Source organism: Tursiops truncatus, chromosome 15, assembly GCF_011762595.2.
Source record: "Tursiops truncatus isolate mTurTru1 chromosome 15, mTurTru1.mat.Y, whole genome shotgun sequence".
Classification (NCBI taxonomy): domain Eukaryota; kingdom Metazoa; phylum Chordata; class Mammalia; order Artiodactyla; family Delphinidae; genus Tursiops; species Tursiops truncatus.
The window spans coordinates 813,687-830,577 of NC_047048.1; the positions used below are offsets into that span (position 1 = coordinate 813,687).

General features: G+C 60.7%; 2 long non-coding RNA genes across 4 annotated transcripts; one reads left to right on the forward strand and one right to left on the reverse strand.

Annotated features, from left to right (window-relative positions):
* Nucleotides 1-634: 634 nt before the first annotated feature.
* Nucleotides 635-1,835, reverse strand: LOC141276584 (uncharacterized). The gene is made up of 3 exons (XR_012326471.1): nt 1,701-1,835; nt 1,174-1,306; nt 635-865 (listed from the first exon to the last, which is right to left on the reverse strand). It is a non-coding gene; the product is annotated as an uncharacterized lncRNA (long non-coding RNA).
* Nucleotides 1,836-4,209: 2,374 nt separating this feature from the next.
* On the forward strand, nt 4,210-9,203 carry LOC117308092 (uncharacterized). Of its 3 annotated transcripts, XR_012326472.1 has the most exons (5): nt 4,210-4,692; nt 5,337-6,824; nt 7,397-7,754; nt 7,999-8,068; nt 8,744-9,203. It is a non-coding gene; the product is annotated as an uncharacterized lncRNA (long non-coding RNA). The 3 variants fall into 3 exon arrangements; XR_012326474.1 differs by having other exon boundaries at nt 5,337-7,754; nt 8,029-8,068; XR_012326473.1 differs by lacking the exon at nt 8,744-9,203 and adding an exon at nt 8,424-8,641 and having other exon boundaries at nt 5,337-7,754; nt 8,029-8,068.
* The last annotated feature ends 7,688 nt before the right edge of the window (nt 9,204-16,891 follow it).

Sequence of the window (16,891 nt, forward strand, 5' to 3'; positions counted from 1 at the left end):
GGTGGATAAGGTTTCTGGCAGCTGGCGGGGGTGGGCACGGTAGGTCTGGTGCAGGGCGGGGAGGGGGGAGGGCCACAGAGGCAGGTGAGAACGGCGGCCACGGGAAGTTCTCACGGACAAATGGGGTGAACCGGCCGCCCCCGCTAGCCCCTGACAACTGATGTTAAAGTAGAGGGCAGTCTGGGCGCACATGGCCCTGCACAGGAAGGGGCTGGAGACCCCCCTGCTCGCCGGCTCTGTGCTCGGCGCTCCCGGCTCTATGCACGCTGGGTGGTGGGCCACGTCTCTGGGCCCCCCACCCTGAGCTTCCAGGCCGGGATTCTGGGGGTCCCTCCATTCACCCCCCAGGGGACACTCCAGGGATTGGCCGGCTGCCTGGGAGGAGGACCCAGAGCGGCTGTGTGGACTCTGCCACTGAGTCACTGGTAAGTGCCTCTGCCCCCTGGACCTCAGTTTCTCCCCCTGGACGGCCGGGGTCCCCCCCACTCCCCCTCCCCTCCCCCGCCCTCCCCTGCCGTCCCCCCGCCCATCCCGGGGGCTGCCAGGAGGAGAGTGAGCCAGGGCCCCGCCGGCAAAGATGAGACCACAAGGTGTGTTATGGTTGTCACGCTTGTCACAGGCAGAGTTTCACGCTCGGCCCCTGGGGACCATGAGGGCCTGTGGGGCAGGGGCCTCTCATCACCTGGGCCGCCGGCTCTCCGTTCGGGACAGTCTTCATCTGGCCGTGATGAATGGCTGCAGCTCCGCTTGGAAGGTCTGGGAGAGGAGCCAGAGAAGCTGGGCAGAGGCTCTAAGACGTGGAGGTGAAGGGGGCGCGGCGCCGGGAGGGCCACTGGTCCGTCTGTCCAGGCCGCTGTCCTCCGCCCTAGAACGAGAGCAGGAGGGGCTGGAGCACGGGGTGGGGGCATTTCTAAGCACACTTTCTGGAACGTTTGGACGCATGGGAGGGAATGCAGGCTGGGCCACCACGGACGGGCACCCGCGCGTGCCCTGAGGCTCCGGGCAGCCCCTGAGATGCGGCCGAGTCTGGGTGCAGCAGGGCTGTGGAGGCGAGACCAGAGGTCCATCTGTGCCCCTTCCTCCCCCTTCCAGTTAGAGGACACGAGCCAGGCCGGAGCGGCCTGCCCACCAGGGACGCATGCCCGGCCGTGTCGCGGGAGCTGCGCTGCCCACCTGCTCGGGGGGACCAGGCAGTGTGGGGTGGAGCGCCTGCCCCATGGCCGCCGTCCACTGCACTCTGCCGCTCTGGGTCCTGCGTCGCCATCGTGGGGCACGTCCTCGGGGTTAAAGCCGCTTGGCTGTCTGGCTTCGGGGAGAAGGAAGCAGGTTGGCGTCGAGATGTCCTCGAAAACGGGTGGTGTAAGAGTCAGCGATGGACGCGAAAGTTAGTAGGCAAAAGGGAGATGAGACACAGGAACCCACACTCTTCCATGTACCTCCCCGGAGAGACACTTACTAAACTTCCTGGACTCTCTTGTGTGTGTGGGGGGGGTAAATATGCGTAACATTTACCATCTTAACCCCTTCGCAGTGCCCAGTGCGGGGGCGTTAACAACGTTCACACTGTTCTTCGCAGTGCCCAGTGCGGGGGCGTTAACAACGTTCACACTGTTGCGCAGCGTCACCACAGAGTATTTCCATCGTCCCATTAAGCACTCACTGCCCTTCCCCTCCCCCAGCCCCGGGCCCCCACCCCCTACCTTCTGTCTCTGTGACCCTGACTCCCCCGGGGTCCTCACGTGAGTCGAATCGCAGCGTCTGTCCTTCTGCGTCTGGCTTATTTCACTGAGCAGCATGTCCTCAAAGTGCAGCCACATTGGAGCAGGTGTCAGTGCTTCATTCCTTTCTGGGCCTGAATCTACTGATTAATTACAAAGAGAAAACTAGTAACTTCACATGGGAGAAAGCCCATAGGCACCAGCAGGTGATCAAGTTGGCGTCACCCGGGACGGGACAAACATCCCAGGCTCTCCTGACCCGAGGCCCCGGGGAGACACGGCATCACTTTGGGGATGTCCCTACCCCGAACACACAGCCCGAACGTGCCCAGTCATGAGGAGACCCCACAAAGCCACACGGAGGAGCGTCTGACAAAGCAGCTGGCCGGCACTCTTGACAAAATGTCAGTGTCGCAAAAAAGACTGAGGCGCTGTCCCAGAACGACCGTGACGACGGTGACGTGACAGCTACGTGCAACGCAAGGTCGTGGGACAGGACATGGGCGTCAGCAGGACGACTGGTGACCCTTGGAAAAGGCTTGTATCAGGAACCGCATCTATACCCAGGACCCTGGCGGGAATCAACTGTTAGTCAGGAATTTTGCAAACCAGCTGTAAGTTATGCAGATTGGCCGCGGCGGGAGTATTTACACCACAGAGAGAGGCTAGCGGCGCAAAGCAGGACTTTCGGGGGGAGGGGGGACCTTACAAGCACACCACCGGTTCTGTAAGATGTGACATTAGGGGAAGCTGGGTGAGGATAACTGGAATCCTGTCCACGATTTTGCAGCATTTTTGCAAGTCCGAAATTACTTCAAAATAAAAAGTTTTCAAAAGTTCTAAAATCAGAGACTCAGCTCCTGGCAAACCAATCCCCTTCCTGTGTCCTTCAGAGGCACCAGTCGCCACCCAAGCCTGACACACTCTTTCCTCAGCCCCTGGGTGACCACACCCTCCTGGCCTCCTTCTTCTCCTCAGTCCCTTTCAGTCTTTTAAAAGAGGCTCTAATTTCTTTCTTTCATTCATCTAGTCATCCCTCCACCCACCCATCCATTCACCCATCCATCTGTCATCCACCTATCCATCCATGATCCACCCATCCACCTATACATCCTCCCCTCTATCCCTCCATCCAACCATTTACTGTTTTTCTTTTTGCTAAATTTATTAATGTATTTATTTTTGGCTGTGCTGGGTCTTTGTTGCTACACACGGGCTTTCTCTAGTTGTGGCGAGCGGGGGCTACTCTTGCTTGTGGCGCAGGGGCTTCTCATTTCGGTGGCTTCTCTTGTTGCAGAGCGTGGGCTCTAGGCACGTAGGCTTCAGTAGTTGAGGCACGTGGGCTCAGTAGTTGTGGCTCACGGGCTCTAGAGCACAGGCTCAGCAGTTGTGGCGCTCGGGCTTAGTTGCTCTGCGGCATGTGGGATCTTCCCGGACCAGGGCTCGAACCCGTGTCCCCTGCATTGGCAGGCAGATTCTTAACCACTGCACCACCAGGGAAGCCCCACCATTTACTATTTTTAGAGCAACTTAAATGCAGGGCACTGCTCTCGTTTATTTTTCAGTACTGAGCCAAAGAGACAAAGCCCCTGACCTCATGGAGTTCATACACCAATGGCGAGAAGAGCAAGCCAACAGGAAAAGAACTCTGTGAATTAAACACGAAGGAAGGGATGAGGTATCACGGGGGACGGGGGGTGGGAGGTATAAAGCTGGGAGCTGTGGGTGCACAGACGCTCTCCCCCCTCCCAGCACATCCCGGGGGCCGTGAGCTTACCCCCCTTCCCAGCTCCACCATGAGCTCCAAGCCTGCAACCGTCTCACCATTTGATCCAGGCACAGAGAAAGAGTCCAAGTGAGTTGGATGGTGTTTGATGGGGCCCCATGTGGGGTTGGACTCCAGCGTCCGACCCAGACAAGCCCTTGAAGCCGGGAATCCCCAGTTCACGGAGGCGCAGGGAGACAGGGACCCCTGGCCACCGGTGCTGGAAGCCGGGCCGGCCCTGGAAAGACCTTTGGCAACATGGGCTCAGCACCGTGGAAACGCTCGACATCTTTGACCAGTAATGCCACGTGTGGGAGGCTCTTCCAAGGAAATTACCCCAAATATGGGGAGAGCGTTAGGCCCAAAGATATTCACTGTAACGTTATTTTTAACGACCAAAAAAAAAAAAAAAATTGGAAGCAGCTGAAATGGCCAACCATCAGGGAGTAGTTTAGTAAATTATAGTCCACAGACTCGATGGAATACTAGGCAGTCATTAAAAGTGATCATTACAAAGGCTGAGCGGTGAAATGCAGGCGCGTCTGCAGTGTAACGCGGAAGGGAGAGCAGCGGATAGAACTGTGTGTGCATTAGGGGTGTAACATGTAAGAAACACGTGCAGCAGGAAAAAGCCTGGGGGGGACGGAGCGGCAGAGGACAGTGCGGTGAGCTGCGGAGGCGGAGAGCAGCTGCTCTTTCCTGTTTTCTGACTTTTCTATGAAGTATGATAGCTTTAGTAATTTAAGACACAGGCACACCTCGCTTTACTGCGCTTCACAGATACTGCATTTTCCACAGACTGAAGGTCTGTGGGGACCCGAGTCTATCGGCACCATTTTCCCAAGAGCGTCGGCTCGCTTCGTGTCTCTGTGTCACATTCTGGTAATTCTTGAAATATTTCAAACCCTCCGCCAGCCAAAAGATTACAACTCATTAAAGGCTCAGATGACGGTTATAGCATTTTTTAGCGATAATGTATTTTTCTTTAAGGTAGGTCCGTTGTTTTTTAGACATAAGGTTATTGCATACTTAATAGACTACAGTGTAGGGCAAACACAGCTCTTATCTGCACTGGGAAACCGAGAAGTTGGTGTGAGTGGCTTTACCGCGATACTCTCTTCTTTGCGGTGGTCTGGAGCCAAACCCGTGACATCTCCGACGTGTGTCTGTCCTTAATAAACAGAGTTATTGCAGGATGTCAGGATTGTGGTAAGTTTTGTTTTCTCTTTGTGCTTTTCTGGATTTTCAAAATGTTCTCCTGGGCTTCCCTGGTGGCGCAGTGGTTGAGAGTCCGCCTGCCGTTGCAGGGGACACGGGTTCGTGCCCCGGTCCGGGAGGATCCCACATGCCGCGGAGCGGCTGGGCCCGTGAGCCATGGCCGCTGAGCCTGCGCGTCCGGAGCCTGTGCTCCGCAACGGGAGAGGCCATGACAGTGGGAGGCCCGCGTACCACAAAAAAAAAAAAAGTTCTATGAAGAGGCTCGCTCTGGTCCTGTGATGGGAGGAGGTTGGGGAGGGCGGAGTGGGGGTGCCACCCCTTGTGGGATCATTGGCACAGGGACATCCTTCCTGCCCTCAGAAGGGCCATCCGGGTGGAGGACCAGGTGTGCCCACAGGGTCCTGAGGGGGGACTGGCCTCTCGGCGGGCATCACACGCTACCCTGAAGGAAGCACTGGGTGCCCTGGGGACGGGGGGACGCAGGGCACTGTGCTGTTATGGAGGGATGTCTACAAGGAGAACAGGGTGGTCAGAGGCTTGCGAGGTGCACTCTCGGGGAAGAGGGGAATCAACCGGAGGTCGTTCTGCACGCACTCTGCCCAGCCGTCACCTGCACCAACTCATTCATGTCTCAGAAACGGCCGTGAAGAACAAGCCTGTTTGTCAGAGGAGGAACTGGAGGCTTGAAGGCCTCAAGTAACCTGCCCAGAGTCATGAAGCTGGTAAGTGGGTGAGCGCCCCAGAAATGGCTCTCCTAGGATTGTGCAGTGTACAACTTACACCACTGTCCAGGGCCTGCATCAGGGTTCAGACCCAGGTCAACCCGAGTTCAGAGTCTGGGCTTTCCCACCTGGCCCCAGGCCCTGTGCCAGAAACACAACAATGAGAAGTTGTCCTACAGGCCTCAGGGAGCTCAGAAAGCAGGGAGAGAGGACGACACGGGAAAGAAACCGGAAAGGTGATGGAGACGATGATGGCGCTGCCGGTGATAAAGGCACTGATGGTCCTGGCGATGAAGGTGATGGTGCCGGCAGTGGCCATCATTCGTTCAGTGCTCTTCATGTACCAGGCACTGTGCTAAGTCTTTCAGATAAAGTATTTGGGAGGTCGGTACTAGCCTGCCTATTTGGTCTTTCAGCCCGTGAAGGGAAGGGCTGATATTTTCACCTAAGTCCACATGATTCCTGGGTCTGGGCTGGACAAAGGCCCGAAGGAGGCTGGGTGTAAGGGGCTAGGACGGAGGTCTATGCAGAGGGAGTCTAGCCCCTCCCCCTCCAGCAGAGGGAGGGGAAACATGATGGGCAGAGCTGATCCACATTGTTGTGGGGGGGGCCCGGATACGGCCCCTGCCTGGCGGGTTGATGCCAGGCCAGCAGTGAGGGGACCAACAGCCCTGGGGTGCAGATGCCTGGGGCTGAGCGGGGGGGGGCGTCAACCTGCTCGCGTTCCTGTTTTGCAGATGGAGGTTGAGCGCTGCGGAGGGGCAGGCGTATCCGCCATGGTTTTTATTTTCTGTATTTTACGACGCTTTGATGTCTCAGGGGCCCTGCTGGCCAGGAAGAAAGTGCCCCTTGCCCCAGGGTTAGCTGGTCTGAGAGGTAACAGATACTCCCGTGAGCGCGCCTATCGTACGGAACCAGCCAACACAGAGCCCACCCCTCCTCTCTCAGGCTCCCACGCTCCCAGGGCAATATTTCCCTGCCCTCAGTCACCCAGGCCCAGGAAGCAGACAGCTGGAGACCCCCTACAGCCCAGAGCCTGCCCCAATTCTTCAATCCATCCAACCATAAGCCAGTGCACTGCTGACCCCGCCTCACCCTTTCCATCCCCTGAAAACTGCAATAAAGGCTCTGGGCCCTGCTGCCCCCAGGTTCCTTCTGCCTCTGGACTGACCCGCTGCTGCCCCGTGTGGCCCTGCATGGCCTGCCCCCTCCTCTGGGGAACTGTGAGTGATGAACTCTTCTTTCAAGGCAGTGGTCTCCACGTCTGTCACCTTACATACCTGATTAGGATACATCATGGGTGCAAACCTCAACATGGCAGGGGGGGCCTTGGGCCGCGTGGCAGATGCAAGTTCAGACACAGGCTGTCTGGCTGGCCCGTCACGGAGCTGCTGAGGTGGGGTGAGCAGGGGTGAGCAGGGGCCACGGTTGTCCCGTGTGCTGGGTGGCCATGGGGCAGTGGGAGGGGACGCGCCTTCTGAATTCTGCTCATCGCCCGCTGCTGGGTGACTGGGGCGGGTCTCCACCTCTCTGTGGGTCTCCTCTGTGGACTGGAGACCTGGGCCTGGGAGCTGCCGGCCGGCCGGGAGGGTGCCGTCCGAGCCAGGCTGCAGGGGGCCGCTGAGCTGAGCGCCAGGTGGGCATGGGGCCGTCACCCCCCCATAGAGCCACCACCCTGCCCAGGACCCACTTGGCAGCCCCTGTAGGCAGCAGAGGGCAGACAGGGCCAAAAGCCGGGCTGGGGTGTGGGGGGAGGGCGGTAGCCGGCGGGGCCCCGGCCGCCTCACCCCTGTGCCTGCCGGTCAGCATCTGGCCCCGGCCCAGCTCCCCTTCCTCCGGGCCCGGTGCTCTCCGTCCACTGGGCCGCCTCCCCAGGGGTGCCAGGCCCCGAGTGCACGGCCACGGCCAGCCTGGCCGCGTCATTGAAGCCTCCCTCCCGTAATTGGCAATTTTGTCATATTTATTCACAACAGATCGGATCGCCAGGAGCTTGCTGCGGCTCTCCGGAGGCCCGCCGTGAAATCGGTTTGAAATGGTGTGTCAGGTTTTTCTCTCCCTGCTGAAGCGACCATCTGGCTGCCGGGCCGGGGCTGGGCTGATACACTGACCCGGGGAATCGCGGCTAAGCCGCTCCCGGGGGCCCACATGCCCGCGCGCCGCTCTGGCCTCCCCCATGGGCTCGGCTGCAGGGGGAGACCTGGGCGGGGCTGGGGGGCAGGAGGCGAGAGCCCCCGGGCACCACGCTGGCCATCCAGGCACTGCCAGGTTGGCACCTCTCCCACAGCCCTACCCCGGGTGGCCCGGATCTCAGCGGCTGAGCAGAATTAAAGGGTGAGTTTTTTTTTTTTTTTAATGATTTTAAAAACGTATTTATTTTTGACTGCGTTGGGTCTTTGTTGCTACGCACGGGCTTTCTCTAGTTGCGGCGAGCGGGGGCTACTCTTCATTGTGGTGCGCAGGCTTCTCACTGCGGTGGCTTCTCTTGTTGCGGAGCACGGGCTCTAGGCGCGCGGGCTCGGTAGTTGTGGCTCACGGGCTTAGCTGCTCTGCAGCATGTGGGATCTTCCCAAACCAGGGCTCCAACCTGTGTCCCCTGTACTGGCAGGCGGATTCTCAACCACTGCGCCACCAGGGCAGCCCCAAGGGTGAGTTCTCGATCGTGTGGCTGTTCTGTCTGGGTCGACGGGGGCTCCGGTCCTGGCGGTCCTCAGGCCCCTCCCACCACAGCGCGTGGCCCTGTGAGCGCCTGGTGTCACTCAGCTGGGGGGCGGGGGCAGCTCCCAGGAAGGCCCCAAACTGGACGTGATCAGGTGGCCCCACTGATGCCAGGAGGGCTGCAAAGTGTCATATCCAGGGGAAGAAATGGGCTGGGAGCCCGTGAAGCAGACACTCAATAAAGCAGGGGCACCAAAACCTTTTTATAAGAAATATTTTATTTCAAAAATCAAATGGGGGGCTTCCCTGGTGGTGCAGTGGTTGAGGGTCTGCCTGCCAATGCAGGGGACACGGGTTCAAGCCCTAGTCTGGGAAGATCCCACATGCCATGGAGCAACTAGGCCCGTGAGCCACAACTGCTGAGCCTGAGCATCTGCAGCCTGTGCTCCGCAACAAGAGAGGCCGCGACAGTGAGAGGCCCGCGCACCGCGATGAAGAGTGGCCCCCGCTCGCCGCAACTAGAGAAAGCCCTCGCACAGAAACGAAGACCCAACACAGCCAAAAATAAATAAATAAATTTAAACAAAAATCAAATGGGGCCGTGTCACACCTATTAGGATGAAGTATATATTTTTGATATAATAATATTATATATATTTCTACAGAAAATAGCAAACACTGGCAAGGATGTGGGGAAACTGGAATGCCTGCACCCTGTTGGTGGGAGTGCAGATTGGTAACACCATGGTGGAAAACAGTACAGAGCTTCCCCCCAAAACGAAGAACAGAACTGCCGTATGATCCAGCAATCCCACTTCTGGGTCTGCACCCAAAAGCATCGGAAGCAGGACACAAAGAGATACGCGTACCCCCACGTTCACAGCAGCCCAAAGGGTGGAAGCCACCCAAGTGTCCATCGACGGATGACGGATGAACACAGCGTGGTCCATCCACACGACGGAATATCACGCAGCCTTCGAAAGGGAGGAAACTCTGACCCCTGCTACAATGTGGAGGGACCTTGAGGACGTGATGCTCAGTGAAATAGGCCAGACACAGAAGGACAGATACTGGGAGTCCACTCCTATGGGGTCCCTGGAGGAGCTGGGGTCACAGAGGCAGAAAGTAGGGGGTGGGGCGAGGGGCTGGGGGAGGGGCAGGGGCATCCGTGCGGAACGGAGACAGTCTCAGTTTGGGAAAATGGAAAGTTCTGGAGACGGACGATGGTGACGGCTGTGCAGCGTGACCACACTGCGTATGTACCCGATGCCCCTGAACTGGACGTGAACATGGTTAAGAGGATAAATGCTACGTTCTGCACATTTTCCACAATAAGAAAATCAGGCGGCGCCGCCACCTACGGGGAGCCTGGCGTGTCCCGTGTGGCTTCTGGGCAGAGGGTGGGCCCGGCGCCCCTTTGGGCGCTGGTCCTGGGCTCTAGCTGCCCTGTTCCTCTGCCCGGGAATGGGGAGGGGATGGGCTGCCCACGGCCACGCCGGGGCCCTCGGGGCCACGCGGAGCCAGGGAGGCCGGACCGTGGGGCTGGAGCCGCACACCAGGCCAGGACTCGGGGGCTGGGACGGGCCAGAGCAGGGGTGGCCTGCTGGGGACACCAGCTTATTTTTAACGCTGACGCCACATCAGGAAAGCCAGTTAGGCAGTGGTGGTGAGAAATTGATTGGTTTTGGAGCAAAGACAGAAACCCAGAGCTCAGGAGGTTGTGGGAACGACGGGGGGAAGGTGTGGTTGGCCCTCCCGTCCCGTGTGTGTCTGTCTGTTGTCCCTTGGAGGAGCCGGGCGAGGGGGCGGGTCCGGGCGCCCCAGCCTGCCACCATGGCCACCTGCTGGGTCTGCAGGAGTGACACTGGCTGCACAGAGGCTGGGCTGGGGTCTGTGTTGGGCCCCCCACAGTGGGGGCATGGCTCCTCCCCTGGGAGGTTGGCCCGGGCCCCTCCAGCCCACACCTGCCCCACCGTCCTCTCCCACCTGGGCCAGAGTGGGGTCCAGGCCGGACTGCTGCCAGGTGGGCTCCCTGAGGCCTCCCTGCCCCTCATCCAGCCCCCACCCTCCCTGGGTTCCACCCACACCTGGGTTCTGGTCTCAGCATCTCTGCTCACTGGCCGGTGACACTGGGCAGCTAAAGGCCCCGTCCAGCCCTCAGTTCTTCCCTCTGTAAAAGGGGGTGGAGGGCGTTGCCCTTCCCTCCCACCCCTTCTGCATCAAGCTGGATGTCTGCTCTGAAGCCTCCAGGATGGACGGGGGCCCTGGGCACCCAGATCCAGGCTGTGGACAGCAGCGGGCTGCTGAGAGGCCCAGAGGGGCCGGCAGACTCGTCGAAGGTGCCCAGGGGGTTGGGGTCCTGCCTTCCAGCATCCTGGGCACCCCACGCCTCCCCCACCCGCTCCTGCCAGCAGCGTGCCCCCACCCCGTCGTCACTGTAGGCAAGGCTCTTACCCCGGCTGAGCCCAGATGTGCACCCTGGCCTCACTGAGGGGAGCTGGGCAGCCAAGGAGAGTCTCCGAGCCTCGGTCTCTGTGTCTGTAAATCGGGGACGTGGTCCAGTCTTGTCTGCCAGGGCCGACCTGCGGGCTGGGAGGCTGCCTACCGCTGGGCCCGAGCCTCAGGGGGCCTCCGCTGTTGCCTCAGCCCCATGGTGGGGGGACCATCGATCCTCGAGGTGGGGGGCCGTCCATGCAGGCGGGCGGCGCATCCCGCATCGACCCGCCGTACCGTGTGCTGGCCCCCCCTGTGCTGTGCTAACAAGCCCATCTCATGGCGCCTCGGGCCCTAATTGGCAAGACGGGCACGTGCGTGTCTGTCTGGGAGACCGGCGCCTGCGCCCGCCCCAGCTCGAGGCGGACAGCAGTGCTGGGACCCTGTGCCGGCGTCCTGACCCTATGGGCTGCCGGCCGAGGCCGCCTGGTTTCTAGAGGCAACACCCAGAGGAAGGTCGTCAGCAGGGATGTCAGCGGGGAGAAGGGGCTTGTTAGCGGGACCCCCGAGAGGTGCTGGGCCCACCCCACAAGCCCAGAGGCAGCCTGGAGCCGTCCCACAGTGCGGACAGGGAGGGAGGGAGAGGCAGGCACGTGGTGAGGGGACTCGGGACCCTGGCCCTGGAGGGTAAAGGAGGAGAGGGGTTACTTGGTACAAGGAAGGAAGATGGGGGCAGTCTGAGAACAGAATTGGGGTAAAACCTGTAGGTGCAAGAAAATGGCCACTTACCTTGTCGACTTTGGTGTCCTGCCCAGATGGCAATGGTCCCGCCTGCTGCCCCCGGGAGCTGCCGTGGACCTGGGCAAGCGAGGGATGGCCCGGAAGGTAGTGATCCGCCCGTCAGTGGGCGCGTGAAAGCTAGAGGCCTGAGAGGACGCCAGCTCTGCATGAGGCAGGAGGGCTCTCAGAGTGGACGCGATGGACCTCAGAAATGTCCCCTCGGGGTCTGCTCAGCTGAGCACAGTGCCACGGTGGGGGCAGAGAACCGTGTCCTCGTCCCCAGAGACCCTCTCTAGTGGGATGACCTGAAGCTGGAGGACCCGGCTGGGCGGCTCACTCTGCAGCAGACTCATCGCCTGCTCAGCCAGGGCGTCGCCTCATCCCAATGCCCCCAACACCCCAGAATCCAGCCGCCCCTCCCGTCGGGCAGCCGCCACCCCAGTGAACACAGGTGGGGGCATTGATGCCCCGAGGACGGCAGGACGGACTCTCCAAGGCCTCCGGCACAGCTGCTGCTGGCCGGTCCCCGCTGTTCCTACCCCGGGAGGCCCCAGATGCCTGCCTCACAGCCCACAGCCTGCCTGGGCCCAGGGTCCTCCGCACTCCTCTCTCTGGGTGACCTGGGACCTCCACCCAGAGGGAGGAGGGGCCAGCCACTCGCTGAGGCCTGATTGGGCTCCAGGGAGGCCCCGCCCCGGATGCTCTGGCGGCACCAGTCAAAGAGCCCATTGTCCATGGCTCTGCCTGCAGAGATGTCACGTTGGCAGGTGAGGCCGGCCGTGATGGGAACGCTCCCACCACGGAGACCCCCGAACACGCCCGTCTTATTTTGCTTCCAACAGACGTGTCCGGTGGTTCCTCTGCTCCCATGTTCTGGGTGAGGCCAGAGGGGAGCAGGGTGCCTGGTCCCCCTCCTGGGTGTGGGGGACCCAGGAAGGTGGTGGCAGAGCCTTGCTGCTGTCACCGGGGCACCCGGGCGGCCGCCAGCCCAGACAGGTGTGCCGCTGCCCCGCCCCCTCGGCCGCAGCCCATCCGTCAGCCCGCTAATCTTTCAGCATCCGCCGGCCTCTCGTGGGGTGTGATGGATGGGCTCCCGGCCTCGCCGACTGCTGCGAAATCACTCAGCGCCAGACAAGCCCTAAATCTGACGCACGGAGTGTTGAAAGGAGGAATGTCTGTTTTCATAACCTACCTCAGTTACAATAAATATTTAAAATGCACATTAACATCCTCTCGCCGTACAATCGGCCTCTGTGGCCCCGGCTGCGGGATTTAATTAGCTCCGGGCTTGCCCCGCCGGACGCGCTCGCCCGTGGACGGAAGGCCCCTGTTTTCTTAAACTCCTGGCCACTGCTGGGCTGACACAGAGCCTTTGTCTGGCCTGGCGTCCCCTGCTGGCCCCCAGCGCTGGGCTGGATGGGTCCCCGGGCCATGGGTGCCCATGGATGGGGGGGCGCGTCCCAGGGCGTCCTGGCTGCCCGGCCAGTGAACAGCCCTGACCAGGGCCCCCAGATGCTCGCTACCGGGTCCCAGAGGGGCAGGAAGACGACAACCCAGAAATGAAGGTAGAGCCTCAGCCCTCGTCCCGGATAGCTGTCCCAGGAGCCGTGCCCACCCCAGCGGATGGCCCGGAGCCAGGCTCACTTGCCTCCCTTCCGCCTTGGACCTCGGCTCCCGGGATGGCAGGACCCCCGTCCTCAGCAGGGGCCACATGGGCACCAAGCCCTGCTAAGGCCCTTGGGGATCATGTCCCCGACTTGCACGGACCCCTTGAGGTGGGGACGACGTCGCCCATTGTAGAGATGAGGAAACTGAGCTCAACGTAGAGAAGTGACTCCCGGGTCACCTGGATTTGTCGGAGCTCCAGCTCTCAGAGGAGCCCCGCCTGCTGGCCTGCTGGCCTCAGCCGCCCCTTCACTCACCCACGTGCTCCTTTCGCACCAGCGTGCGTCTTCCTCCCTCTCTCCCTCCCTTGGGCAGAATGGAGACGCGAAGGGGTTGAGGGATCAGGGTGGCGTGGAGGAAAGCCCGGCATTCTTCCTGGAGGCAGTGGCTGCAGTGAGTCCCTGCTCGACCAGCCCTCTGTCCCGTGGCTCCCCAGGAGGCCTCGCCACCACCCAAGCCTCGTTCAGCCTCCGGGACGTGCAGGAGAGAATATATTTCTGTTGCTTCCAGTCACCCCGCTTGTGGGGCTTTGTTCAAGCCGTCAGGCTCCCGGCTGTTGGTCCCAGTCCTGCCTCTTCTCTCTCCTCCCCCGTTCGCCCCGCGGCATCCTGGGGTTGTGGAGTCCGAGCTCTCCCGGGGATGGCCAGCACCTCTGGCTGGGCCTGGGGCTCAGCCCAGCCTCCCGGGCCTTTCAGCTTCGGGATTGTAAACCAGGGAGAGGAGGCTGGGGGATGGGGAACGTGCGTCCCCACCCAGAGCCCCAGGCTGCGCCCCCACTGCCTGGCTTTTCCGGATGACGGCTGGGATTCAGGTAGGGACAACGGCCCGAGGATGTGAGGCTGGAGCGCGGGCCCAGAGAGGCTCCCCAGCTGGCCGGTGGTAGGTGCTGCCCCCAGTCCAGGGCCCGAGGGCCTGCCCGGCACTTAGGGGGCCGCCCCCTGCTCCCGAACCCTCCCTCTGCCTGTCCCGACGGATGAAATCACACCCTCCACCCCCTTGATGTTCCCTAGGTGCCGTCCTCAGGCAGTGGGACAGGTCCAGCTGTGAGGCTGGACAGGCAGGCCTGGGCTCGAGTCCAGACACAGCCCCTGCAGGCTGTGCTTTCGGGCAGGTCTGTAACTTACCTGGATTCCACTTCCTTCCTTTTCTGGAGTGGGAGGGCTCATGGAGAGGCTCACGGCCCCTGCGCCGAGAGCACTCTGCAACAAGCCACACCAGAACCTAGTGGCTCAAAACCACGTTGCTTTGCTTACAAATCTGCACCTTCGCCCGATCGGCGGGTCTCTTCTCTACCTGGGGTCTTGTCAGCTAGACACACTTGCCAGCTCCCATCTCATGGTCAGTGAGACTGACAGCCTCCCCTGTGGCCTGGGCCTCCCCACAGCACGGAGGCTGGGAGCCAGGGCTGGGGCTGGAGAGTGGCGGGTGGAAGCTGCAACCCTTTCTCCACTCAATCTGGACACCACAGAGCTGCCCTTCTGCCATGCACTGTTTCCTGGGAGCGAGGTGCTAAGCCTGGCCCACCTTCCAGGGTAGGGAAAGCAGACCCCTTCTCTTGCTAGGGGAGAGGAAAATTCTAGAAGAGCGTGTAGGATGGGAGATACTGTCGCGGCCATCCTTGGAAAGCGCTCCCAGTCACCTGAGTCATCGGCGGCCACTTAAGGCCCAGAGGGTAAGGCCTGACCCTGACCTTTGCCCCTGATGCTGATGTACCAGCATCCCCTCTCTGCCCTGGGGGCCCTGCCCTCCTCCAGGCCCTCCACCCCACCCTCCCTCCTGCCACAGGGACTTTGCACATGTGTCTACCTCTGTCTCTTCTCTTAGTTCACACCCACTCTTCTTTGGGGCCCAGCCCAAGGTCACCACCTCAGGGAAGCCCTCCCTGATCTCTCTGCCCTGACCCATCCCTTTCATCACCTTTTCTCTAGGCCCCCAGGCTCCTCCCTCAGAGCGCAGGGTCAGTCTGCAGTTCTGCCTCATATATAAATATCGTTATTTAGCAAACGTCTGTCTCTACAACTCCCTGCTCCTCCCCACAGACCGTAGGCTCTAGTCCTTAGCATGGATCCTGGCATTCAGTAGGTGCTCAATAAACAGCTGTTAAATGAAGAGAGAACAGAAGGCACTTGTATGAGTCAGAGTCCACCAGAGAAAGTGTAGGTTAACCTGTATATAACATAGGTAGGTACATAGGTAGGTAGATAGATAGATGGATGGATGGATGGATAGATGGATGGTAGATAGATAGATGGATGGATGGATAGATGGATGGTAGATAGATAGATGGATGGATGGATGTTGCAAGGTCGGCCGATGAGGTGGGTGCCGGCAGACAAGTCGGCAGCCTGTAGGGCAGGCCTCTTGGAGGGCAGCTGGAACTCTCGGGCACAGGCTGAAGCTGCCGTCCAGGGGTGAAATTTCTTCTTCCTCAGGAAACCTCGGTTCTGCACTAAAGCCTTTAACTGATGAGATCCGGCCCACCAGATGATCCAGGATAGCCTCCTGGACTTAAAGGCGGCTGACTGCACATGACGGCCACACCTGTGCACGCTGGCCACGTCTACCAAGTGCCTCCCAGCAGCGCCTCCCAGAGAGCCTTTGGATCTCGGGGACACAGAGACCTGGCCACCCCGCCACGTAGCAGGGTCTCACCCCCTTCCTCCTCGACGCCTCCCACCTGGGATGGGTGCCGAGCGAGCCCACAGAGGGTGCTGAGTGCCCGGGCCTCGCGGGGCAGATTCCCCTTGGCGGGGGGCGGGGAGCACACTCAGCCTCGGAGGGTTTGGGGGTCCTGCTGAGACGCTCCATCCAGCAGGAGAGACGGGCCTGTGAACAAGCTGGACCAAGGGCCCCACGGAGCATGGGACCAGGTCTGTCTGGAGGTGGATACGCGTGTGCGTGCGTAGATGTGTGTGTGCGCACATGCATGTGTGCATGTGTCTGTACACGTGTGTGTGTGCAGCCTCGGGCAGAGCATTCTAGAAGCAGGGCAGGAGCTGCCTGCCTCATCCAACCCGGCCTTGGGAGGCGCAAGCCCCCCTGCGGCCATCCCTCACGGCTCGAAGCTCTCAGGAGCCAGCCCAGGTTCAAGGGCAGTGGGTACAGAACCCCCGCCATGAGCAACAGGAAAACAATGGGGCATGTTTTAACTTGAGGGCATGTTTTAACACCACCATAGCTGACGTGGTTGGATAGACTTCCCAGAAAAATCACTCTCGCTGGGAGCCGGGTGCGGAGGTCAGAGGCTGGGAGGCCTGTTAGCTTTGCTCCCCTGAGCAGATCAAAACAGCCTCTGCAGAGTAGCAAAGGGTGGGCTGGGGGAGAGGAGAGGCACCCCAGGGCCAAGGGCAGGGCCAGGGGGCCGGACAAGGACTCACGGTCAGTGAGCAGGCGTCCTTTGGGCCAGGGAAGGCCAGAGGGCTTCCTGGAGCAGGGGGCAACCGACAGGGGCTGAGAGGCCTGCTCTGCCCCCGAGGAGATCTGGACAGACCCTTTGGCGTGTCTGGACCAGTCCCCTGCTCTTCTGACCCCCAGCCGGCCTGCCCACGGATGGCCGAGGTCCTGGGGCATGTGTGTGGCGGAGACCCCGCCAGCGGGCGTTCCTCACGCACCGGAGCCGCTCTGGCTCCCACCCGCTTGCTCCTGTCTATGACGCGGAGGGTAAGTGTTTAATTAGTCGCCTAATTGCCTGGGTAATTGGGAGACGTACTCAGCTCTCCAAGTAATCAGTCGGAATAGGCCTGGAAAATATCTGGCCCAATATTCATTAGTGTGGTTCAATCGTTACACAGTTCCCGTGTTTGGTTCATGACGAGGCCCAGCAAACAGCTGCGCGCCCTGCAGCCACCCGCCAGCCCTGCTGGGGCAGGTCGTCCCGTGCACACCCTGGACCTCGCACCCCCGGCGTCCTCCCCCCCCACCCCCCACCCCCAGGG